This window comes from Pteropus alecto, unplaced genomic scaffold (assembly GCF_000325575.1).
Source record: "Pteropus alecto unplaced genomic scaffold, ASM32557v1 scaffold48, whole genome shotgun sequence".
Taxonomy (NCBI): domain Eukaryota; kingdom Metazoa; phylum Chordata; class Mammalia; order Chiroptera; family Pteropodidae; genus Pteropus; species Pteropus alecto.
In genome coordinates, this window is record NW_006442110.1 from 4,432,804 (window position 1) to 4,444,486 (window position 11,683).

Here is an 11,683-nt window from a genome sequence, read left to right on the forward strand (position 1 = left end):
GCAATTTGTGTTGCGATAGAGAAAATTTCGGTGATTTTATTTTCTCTCTCATCTGGAGTAGAGAGAGAGGAGAAGGAATATTGTGAATACCTTAGTTTTAGGTGGTAATCAGTTAATTAAAAATCTTAATAGCATTTTCGTAAAAGGACTAGCCTTCACTGTCATTCTCCATTCAAACCACTGCTTCGAACTATTTCCATTAACCATGCCTAGTAATGGCGTATCAAATACAATGTGTCTTATCTGATTGACAAAACAGAAAATGAAGAGGCAGAAAAATGGAAACTATTTTACTTTACTTACTCATAAGTGTAGGGAGGGATATTAATTAAACCTAAAATAAGATTCACCTCCCCTACAGTGCCAAAACTTCCATTTTAACATATACTTTAAAATCCATTATATTTCTGTATTAGCAATGGAAGATCAGAATTTAAGTTAAAGCAATGCTATTTACGTTAGCACTATATATTTATATTCATGTTTATAATTATATATATGTGTATGTGTGTGTGTGTATATATGCATATATGTGTGTGTGTGTGTGTATATATATATGTGTGTGTATATATATATATGCATATATACACACACACACACACAGACACATATATAATTGTACTTATAGGAATAGATCTGACAAAATATGTGCACACACACTTAGGAATAGATCTGACAAAATATGTGCAGGATCTGTGCTGAAAACTAAGTTTTTGATGAAAGGAATCAATAAACAAAAATAAATGGAAACATATACAGTATTCATATATTAAAAGATTGAGTATTGTTAAGACATCATTTCTCTCTATTTAGATCTATAGATTCAATGTAATTTCAGTCAAGCTCTCGGCAAGCTATATTCCTAGTAAGCTGCTAATAGATCATTCAAGACAGCAAGTTCAGTCATTCACAACTAATACTTTTTCTGTCTTTATAAAGTCTCAAGTTCAGGAAGTAACATCAGTGCCATTAGGCAAACATGCTTGATCTGGGTATAATTGGCAGCTTCTCTCCTGGCCTCCAAATTCAGCAGACTCTAAATGAGCAGAGAATATACTTGTTTGAATGCCATTGACATAATTATAGGTTCTATCATTATGAGAGTGTTTCCTTCTTTCTTGTATAATCTATTGGACATTTAGAAAGACTATTTTATAGTCGTTTAGAAGAAATTGGAAGGAATAAAAGTTAAAAAAAAATGAATAACTTCAAAGTTAGTGTTAAAGGCAAACTTAAATTAAGTATATTGAGATGGCTATGAAATGAAAATGGAGAATCCGATCATCATTATCAAGTTTTATTTTATACAAATAAATTCAGTTTCCTAAGGGAATAGAAGTCGGTAAGGATATAAGTTTGTAGTCATCGAATATGACATATAAGCATTTGCAGTGAGTTATTTGCTAGTAAAATGTAATACTAAAAATTTTTGTATATATTACATTGCCATTTTAAGAGACATACATATGTACCAAAAGTTAAAACAAGTTGCATAAATATTTTGAGCCATGCCTAAATGAGAAGAGAAAAATACAGGATTCTTTTCTATTCTATTTTATAACTATTAATGTGTATACATTATTAATTTAAGAGCATATGAATAAACTTATTTAGTACATATTTTTTAACATTATCCTTCTAAACTGAAAGAATAAAGGGCTTGTATCATCATCAAGAGAGTGATTCATATATTAACATTAATAAGTATTAATTACTTTTTAAGTATTGAAAAGACATTAGAGAAAATTATAAGGCATCTATCTATTGAGGTAGAAGAAATTTGCTTCTTTATCACTCAGCAACATTTTCATTTCAAGCCCTCTGCTCTCTCTAATACTAAAAAACATATTAGTCAGTTGTAGGTAAATTCAGTATTACAGGTTTAAGCTCAGTCTGTTCAGAATTCTCCAATCCTATTTCCAGCTCATTCCACCTTAAACAGCTTCTTTCCGGTATGTCATTCTAGATTCATAACGTTGAGAGTTAGGATGGTTGGAACCGCATCTTGACCTTGGCCTGTCCTTGTCTGTTTATGTTTGTATCTATGTGCGTTGAACCATCTCGCCCTCACAATGATCAACTTCAAACACAGGTGTCTGCTGAGATACTGAGTTTTTATTCAGGCTCTGCTTGTGTAGCTCACACGGCATCTACTGCTTTATCTCTTTGGTCCACATTAAACACTCCTTCAGGTGAGCTGGCTCTCTTTCTGAGGCAACCTCCATGCTTTTCTTGTAGGCACGAAGAGGCTTCGCGTGTTCTTTCATTCTCCTGGAAGCTCCTATCAGCCAGTGTTCCCGTACCCCGGAGTCTCCTGACCCCACCTCGCCTCCTCTGTACTTCAGCTGTTGTGCCTTGGTGTTTGCATTGAGGCAGCTGCTGCCTACCTTGTTTTCACTAAAAACTTAAATTATATGCAAAAAAAAAAAAATGTTTTTTTCCCAAATGCAGCCAAAATTTATTATTTTAGAATGTACAATTTTCCCAGTATTTGAATTCTTTGCGTATTTATTTCCTCTGTATTGAAAAGAGAAATCAGGAAAAATGCTTCCTCTGTAAAGGCCTCTCCCCGACCCCCCATCCCTTTTTCTTCCGAGTAAATTTCCAGCCACATGGCCATAGCAGTAGTCTTAGAGGATACTGTGAAAAACAAATTATCTTCTTAGAGTTCAGAATTAGGAGCATGTCTGCATAGATGCCACAAAAGCACACACTAGAACTCAACTATAACTGTTAAGAAAATAGTCTTATTTAATTTTCCTCAGCAGAGATTTCTTAAGAACATAAACCAGTCTCTTAGCTGCAGAGGAATGTAGATCTGGCTTGTTTATTTCAAAATTAAAATCTAAAAAAGTGACAGGGAAAAGATACAGGAAGAGCTAGATTACAGTTGCTTTGCCAGTGTTTGCTTAGTGACTTTGGGCATGAAAATACTTTTAAAAATTCTACCAAGAGTTCTCTCACGAAGGAGACTAAAGCAGAATGTTATAAATTGATCTGCTTTGATAAAACATTACTAAAAGGTGAAAGAATACATAGATATTACCCAATTTCTGGGGCTTCAAGAGTTGAAAATTTCCAGTTTGGGCAGCTTGATCAGATGAACACGTCAATGACATAGTTACAATAAACAATTCCATAGACTATGAATGTGTTTTTAATTCAAAATCCCTGGGCCGAACCAAATGTTTTAATGAAGTCCCTTAAGTAATTTATTCATGTAAGATGTTGGTTATATTTCTTTCAATTTCTCTGTCCATTCACTTTTTATTCAGTGGTCTTCAAGAGGTAGTGTGGACCATTACTATGTTTTAGAAATAACTGATGTGCTACATTATTAGTTCTGGAATTATTTTAGACAGTGAGTGCATTGACAATTCAAATCAAAAGCCTGAAGCAATTCTATTAGACCTTGGACATTAAAATATCTTATAAGAGAGAATAAGGCAGAGAAATTCAAATAGATGTTTTAGTAGTTCAATTGTAGATAACATCTAGATGCATGAATTTTCAGGTGTTAATATAATAAATCTACTTGTACCAAAAATGATCATTACAAGTTATTGAAAATGTGATTATTAAAATTCATTTCTTAAAAGAATCCTTTCATTCATCTATTTGGCATTCTCTTTGTTCAAATATTGGTAAATATTTTATCCAGTGATTCTCATAAATTATGAGTTTTCTGAGCTAAAAATTAGCTTTTTATTTGTTATTGTCTTGTAAACCACCAACTAAAAACATAATGAAAGCATAAATTATCAAAATAATGTCAGTGTGAAATTTAATGATCGTAATATAGAAAAATATTTTTATAACTCTGAAAACAACTCAGTAGAACTTGAAGTTTTTTCCGAATGTTCACAGAAAGATCTTAAAGGTTTGAGGATATTTTTAACTTCATACCTTTGTAAGAAAGTCCCAATAAACATAAAACAGGTGAGATTATTAATTCATCACAGGTTCTATATCATATAATATGTGATTTAAAAGATATATGCCTCCTGAATCTACATGCATAGTAAAGAAGCAGGAAGAATAGGCAATATACCTCATTTCTAAACTATAAAAGTCTTAGAACTGTGAATTTAAAAAAGAACAATAAAAATACTCAGAAAATTTATAAGACGTGGTCCCTGCCCTTAGCTACTTCCCTTCCATAAAAACTGAAAGTAAAACTCATATGCTTTTTATTATTCATAAAAATGAGCCATTGTTGACTGCTTAGCAAAGAGAACAAAGGTGAGGAACAAAATTCTGTGAGAAAAGTAAACTAACCAAAGCAACTTTTTCTCACTTTTATGATTTTGAATATCTGTTCCTATTGGATAACAAGATAAATGTTTGTAGGCCATTCAGAAAAAGCAACAATAAAATAAACACACAAGCAAACTTCGAGTTCAGGGACTTTGACTACAGTTGTTTTATGATAGTAATGTTATCCAAAGACCTATTTTTATTTTTTTAGCTCTACTTGGAAATAATTTCAAACTTACAGAAAAGTTGTAAAAACTAAAATTAGTACAATAACATCCATATATTCTTTATCTAGATTCACTTATTGATAACATTTACCTCATTCGTTTATCACTCTCATTCTCTATTTTCATATACACACATACACATATATATATAATTTACATACACATAATTTTTTCCTGAGTTTTTGAGTAATAATTTACATATATCATGGCTTCTTACCCCTAAATATTTTAATATGTGTTTCCTAAATATAGCAGTGTTCTCTTTCATAACCATAATACTGAGATCAACCTCAAAAACTTTGACATAAATACAATATCAGTACATGAAAATATTTTAATCTAATGTACCATCCATATATTTACATTCAAATTTTGTCAGATATCCCAGGATTGGTTATAGTAGGATTGTTTTTTTTTTTTTTTTTTTTAACCAGATTTTTTTTCCGGCCTTCCAGTATAAGACTCAGACTAGGGTGAGGAATTGTATTTAGTCACATCTATTTGAATTTCTTTAATCTGGAATATTTCCACAGCCTTTCTTTTTCTTTTATGACATTGATATTTTTTGAAGAATGAAGCTCCCTATTCTTTGGTATGTTTATCTGGTGTTTACTTGTGATTGATGTTGTCCTGAGCAGAATTGTTGCACAGGTGATGTGTCTCAGGGTATCATATATGAAGACAGGTGATATCCATCTGTCTCTTATTGGTGAAATTTGTTTTGGTCTCTCGAACAATTATCTTTATGTATTATTCCCTTTTTTCCCTGCTTTGTAGCTAATAAGGAGCCAGCGAGGAGAAACTTTAACATCATGAAAATATTCTACTTCTCATCAAAATTTCCCCACTCTAGCATTCACCGATGATTCTTGCCTGATTCAGTCCCTCCTATGGGGAGAGCAAAAAAATCATTTTCCTACTCAACCTGTACCTAAACTTTTACCAGGTCCTCTCCCCCATTCTACTTATTCACATGGCCTCCCTTCTCTCTATGTGTTTCTATGCATGCATGTATGTATAAATTTATTCATCTACTTATTACAAATATATACTCATGAATTTGTTTTTTATAGGTTTATAGTTCATTACTGTACTTAATTTTTTATAATGATTCCAGTGTTGACTAGTGGGCACTCTTCAGCTGGCTTCTGCATCCGTGTATAATGATGCCGCCTGCTTTTTTAAAACTTTTTAAAAATATTTTTAGCACTTCTTTACTTTCTGGAATAGCATTATGCTTTCGGTTCACCTTGTAAATACTCTTCCTCATCCTTGGAATACACCAGCATTTGGGGAGTTCTGCTTCAAAAATCTACTGTAAGATCAGTTTGGTCATTCAGACCTACTCTTGGGCCATTGTTGTCTTTTTTCTGACTTTCTCCTTAAAATGAAGCAATTGATGCTAAAAGTAATGATAACTATTAATTGTGCATTTATTTCCTATGTGGCAGGCACTACTGCTTTATATATATATAAATTCAAATACAGAATTTAGCCTACAAAGTAAGCATTGCTATCTCCATTTTACAATGATGAAATGGTACCTTTTATAGTTGGTAACTTGTCCAAGGTCATTTAAAAAATAATTGGCAGAGCCAGTTATGAACTTAGTTTTGCTACCAGTAAATCAGGTCCTTACCCTAATATACCCAGTTCAAGGGCTGTAGTAACAATTTGCATTAATTGAAGCAGAGTATAATCTCAAAGCAAAATTTAGGAGGATCACAATCAAAGTTGCCCAGGATTTATTGCGCTAGGCATTTTCCTGGGTAGTCTGTGGGTTATTTTATAAAATATTTAATAGAGTTACAGTTATAACATGAGTATTTTATTTTTCCATGAAGCATCTAGAAGGCACAATAGTTTCTGGCTTCATGGTGTAGTTGGTCTAAGCCTAAAGAAGGCACAATGTATTTAAAAGTTCTTTTTTTAATAATTATTGATAGAAGAATGACGTCAAGTCAGAAAGATCCCATCCAGAAGACAGTTAGGGTAAACATGTGCGGGTACCTATCTGCTTAAATATGGTTCATATAAAACTCATTAGACATTTTCACCATGTTTTTCCAGGCGTATGGTTTCTCTCACTTATACGTGAGTGGATAGAAAATGACTTTTGCTCCCACATGCTCTCTTCTGCACCGGCCTATTATGACAGAGTCCTCTTTTTTTCTTGCATCTCTTTTGTTTGTTTAAAACACAGACTTGATCACATCAACCCTTAAAACTGTGTTCTGTGATATGCTAGGAAGTAAGAGTCTCAGCTGACAGAATCTTGGACTCGTTCCCCCTGTGTACACCAGCTTTATTTTTATCTGATGCGTACGCTGGCAATTACAGGTGAACTTTACGATGATGCACACCCTGGGCATGGTGCAAGATAGCATGCGTTTGGGGGCGCTGTTTCTCAGTATGAGATGAACCTGGTCATCGCAGTGGGCTTTTGTCTCTTGAATGTACGATGGACTCACCAAGATTTACTCTGTTTACATCACAGAGCTCTTGCTGTGATGAAACGAGATCATTTATGGAAGGGAATGTTAAAAATTGTGAATTTTTATGCAAGTGTAAAGTACCGTTTTTATGTTTTTGTGCGTGGAATTGTCATTATAAATATCCAGAGCTGGAGAAAAAGCCTCATTAAGTTAGTACACAAAAGAATCACTGCAGAACCCATACAAGTGTTGTACCTGCAGATGAATACTTTCACATACTACTAGTGACATCCTTAGATGGAGAGCCTCAAAGGCTACCTAATACTATATTGCCAAAATGCTTTGGTAAATCATTAGGAAATGATAATATTTTTATATTCTGCGTAAAAACAAACTGTCTCATCTGTGAGCTTTTGGCAAGGAATACCAGAAACAGGTTTCACACACATTCTTTTTAGAAAGAGACTCCCTGCAACATTTTAATGATGATGAATTGTTCCTACCTGGGCTAATAAAAATGGCGTTTGTGGACAATTTGATGGATAGAACCTTTGATGATCTCCTGGCAGCTATTGCTAAAAGGTGATTTTCCATCGTCACCACAGAAAGCCCATGTCTTGAAAAGAAGCTCCTGACATAGAAAAGACTTGAGAAAAAAGCAGCCTCTGCCTCCGATGAAGCAGTTGTAGGTAGAGGTGTCGAAATGAAACATAGTGAATAATAGGGATCAGTAAGCGACGTGGGAGGACTCAGGCCAAGTGGTCAACAGGGAGGTGATTAGTGAAGTCTAGGTGCTAGCGCTGATTTGCAGAGTAATCAAGAGAAGTAGAACACAGTCCTTTGGGGATAGTGAAGACCTGTAATTTAGAGAAGGTCAAGGAGCTCTAGAATTGGAAAAGTGAAGAGAAAAGAATCTGGGGTAGAAGCAGAAATTATGGTAACAGTCTGTCAGGACTTTCGAGACAAAAGGACCAGGTCAAAAGTTTTAAGCAAGAAATTAGCATCCAACAGGGCTTTTGTGTCAAACACAGCTCACTCACAGCAAGCACTGAAATTACCATCTTCTGAGGCTGCTACACATATAAAATAATTACTCATTCCCAAGATAATGTTTTTGTCTAAAGGTGTGGGCAGTTTAATGCTCATAGAATTGATATAAATTTATGGTAATTGGTACATTATAGTATATTTTAGTATTTCATGATTTGAATATGTTTTTGAGCCATTTAATGTTTTGTATTTTTTGTTGAAGCAGCTTTTAAAATTGGAGGGATGGGATATAAATGATATCTATAATATATACACACAAACATTTATGTACACACACATATATACATCTTACAAATGTTTCAAATTAATTTTTTTAATTTCATAGTTCTTTAAATCCAAACAGAAAATGCTTATGAAAACATTCATCTCATTAATTATGATGATTCTCTATTTCAATTATTTTAAAGTATATGCCCAGTCCATAAATCCTCAGGAGGGTAAAAATATGTGGCTTCTAGCTTATCACTTTTTGCATTTGTTACTTCATTTAAAAGTATCTGTAATTCACCTTATGGATGTACATTTATAATCTTGACAGAGTATAAACACTTAAAACCTTGGTTTGGCTAAAAATAGAGTATAATTTTAGGTAAAGGTAAGTTCTTTGTAGAAAATCTAGTTGCAAATAGAATGGACAAAATTAATATTGTAAGTAAAAGTATCTTGAAAATTAGAAAGATCTAAGAGATGATATGTATTTTTACCTGAGGAATAGTCCTAATGCTAAAAATAGTTAATTTTATAAATCAGTTTTAAGAAAAATAGTTAGCCTTGGCTAACTACTGTAGAGATGGACGCTGACTGCTAGACCAAAGGTTATTCCTGCTCCAGTGGAAGTAGATGTCTCATACTAGTCATCTCATTAAATAATTGGTCATGTTTGACATCCATGTCCACACATATTTCATGAGCATGCCTCTGAGTCATTTTTCTAGCATTGTACAGCCCAGACCCTAACAGTTTTTTAATGTCAGAAGGGTCCACTCCCAGGTAGGTTTCAGTGAAGGTGTCTGTGTGTCATAATCCTACAGTACACACAAGGTCCACGTAAGCATGACATAAAGCTGAGTCTGGAGACACTTAGCAGAAAGCAGTTTGGCAGTCACATCCAAGATGACAAAGTCAGTATAGCAAAGCTGAAAATAGAAGAACGTACTTAATATAATGTGTGGTACAGAGATCATTATCCACAAGCAGCAGAACGGCTTCGGAGGCAGTTGATTGTTCCAGGTTTGGTTCTGCAGAAGTGTGGCATGCATTCATCTCTCAATCTCGTGCAAAGAACCAAGAGACTCACAGTATAACTCTGAGTATAACTCACAGCTCCAAGGACTGTGTGCCTGCCACGCAGACATTCCAAAAACAAAAGATGCCTTGCGAAAGAGTGCATTATTGGTCTTTTTGTTGCTGTTTAACAATTTCTCTTCATTGTCAAGTAACTCTGTAAAGCATCAGAGACTTAATTTTGTATCTCTCTGCTAAACAAGCGGTACTATTACTTTAAGGAGAAGCCAAGCCTGGGAACATTTCCTTTCCTACGGTCTCCGAGTGATTTTAGAAAGCATCTCACACAAACTCTGCACATAACCTAGGGTGGGAAAGAAAAGAATAAATAGGAAATTATAGTGAAATGTGCTAAGGTCTGCAGTGGATGTGGGTGCAGAGTCCTAGACAGCGCCCACTCAGCCTTGGGTGACAGAGGGAAGTGAACTTAGTCCTCAGAATCAGAGTGAGCAAAGATCTAGAAGATACTGGAGTATACCGTACATTAAAACAGGTCTCATCAACCTGCGAAGGCTCTTTGATGAAAATGTGTTTGAGATGCCTAATTGGATGTTCATATGTCCCTCCAGTTTTGTTCTATTTAATAACTAGACATTGGCGACTAGTATAAGGCAGAAATTTTAAGTCAGGTAGTATGAAGTTAGAAGTACAGATAAGACATTTAATAGCTTTGGAAATATGTTTAAGTTATTTCACTTCCCTGATTTTTAATTTTCCAATAAAGAAAATTGGAGTAATAACGCTTCATCACGATTTTGGTATAGAATTACATCTAATATAGGGTGATTCTGTGTTTGGCACATCGTAGACATGTCCCCTTTAATTCATTACACAATCATCACATGGACTTCAAACAGAAAAAGAATAGCAATTTGATAAAAAATTGGGGTATCGTCTGATTAAGATAATAGTAATGATTCATGTAAATACATGTCTATTGTATATATGTTTATGCTTCTGATATAAATTATGTTTAAACAACTTCCTCATATTTCTTCCTTAGTCTGTAGAAACTACCCTAATCCTTTTTAATATTAGCCCCTCCCTCATCATGTGCTTCTATACCAAGTGGTTTTATAACATTTAGTTGAGCATATGTAAATATTTTTATGATCATTGTTAAGTTGTGTGTCAGATACAGTCGTTCTGTTCATGCTGATGTCCCATTGTTTATATACAGAGGCAGCTACATAAAAAATAAGTAAACTAATCATGAATAGCGTGGTATAATTAACAATAATGAAAAACAATATTTCATTTGTAATAGCTATTTCCACATGAGAGCATTGGTCTATAAAAGGATGTATTTATTTTTTATGTACCACTTAGAAGATAACATCTAGAAATTCTGGTCGTGACATGGGTACCATGATTTTTGGCTTCAGCAGCCTCGTCTGACCACTGCAGCAAAAATGGACCATCTGCCTTGGCTTGTTGATATAGTCATATCATTGACTCTTTTTAGGCACACGTGCTTTCAGTTACAATTCATCCCCAAATCGCTGGTGACTCATATTGTCTGGATAGATTTTGCTGCTCTTATTCAGCCCCTCTATCAATGTCGACTCCCACTTTTTCATCTTATAATGATCTGTTTTGAAAATAATCAAGACAACAACTCTGATAAATAATACTGTGCTTTAAAGTAGATAAGGTGTACTCTTTTATTTCAACATATGTTTCTGCACCTAAATATAAACATCTGAAATATTTTTAAATATCAGAAAATACTGAGTGATTTGTGTTGCACTGTCTTACAGACATTTAATTATATAATGCCATCAAGTCAAAATCAACTGTAGGGGTAAGCTAATCTATTTGGTGGGTATTATAGTCATTTTGGGATAGAACACTAAAATGTCTACAAAAAATCTCAATTCCCATCTAAACGACCTTACCTTTTTAATTTCAAGAGTAAAAATAATAAGAAAAATGCATGATATTAGAAAAATCATTTTAGTTTAATGAGAATACTGCAGTTCCTCAAATAAAAATGAGGTTTTTTTCATCATTCAATATATTGAATTTAGACAGGAAAACAATTATGTTAGCTTGGTTTAAATTACTGGTAAACAGCAATGAAGAAGTAATAATAGCTACAGTTTACTGAGTGTTTGTTTACTCTGCTTCAGGCACCACACCAGGTTTTTAATCCCCATTAATTTACACCTCATAACAAGCTTATGATTTGGGTATTAAATTATCCTTATTTTACAGATAAGATATATGAGCCATAGAATTAAATACATTCCTAATTTTACAATGCTTACTTTTGTGGTTATTTGTCAAGGATACGACTCACAATCAAAAATCTAAGCTCCAGAACTTGTGTTCTGAGCTGCTATGCTACCTCGGACTATTATATTAATACCAAATTCCAAAATTTGTCAAAATGAAAATTTCATTTTGAAGCCAGTTTTATTATCAGTG

At 33.7% G+C, this 11,683-nt stretch overlaps 1 non-coding gene across 1 annotated transcript; it reads left to right on the forward strand.

Moving 5' to 3' along the window:
- The first annotated feature begins 502 nt into the window (after positions 1-502).
- On the forward strand, positions 503-660 carry LOC112469946. The gene has a single exon (XR_003042792.1). It is a non-coding gene; the product is annotated as a small nucleolar RNA SNORA23 (small nucleolar RNA).
- The last annotated feature ends 11,023 nt before the right edge of the window (positions 661-11,683 follow it).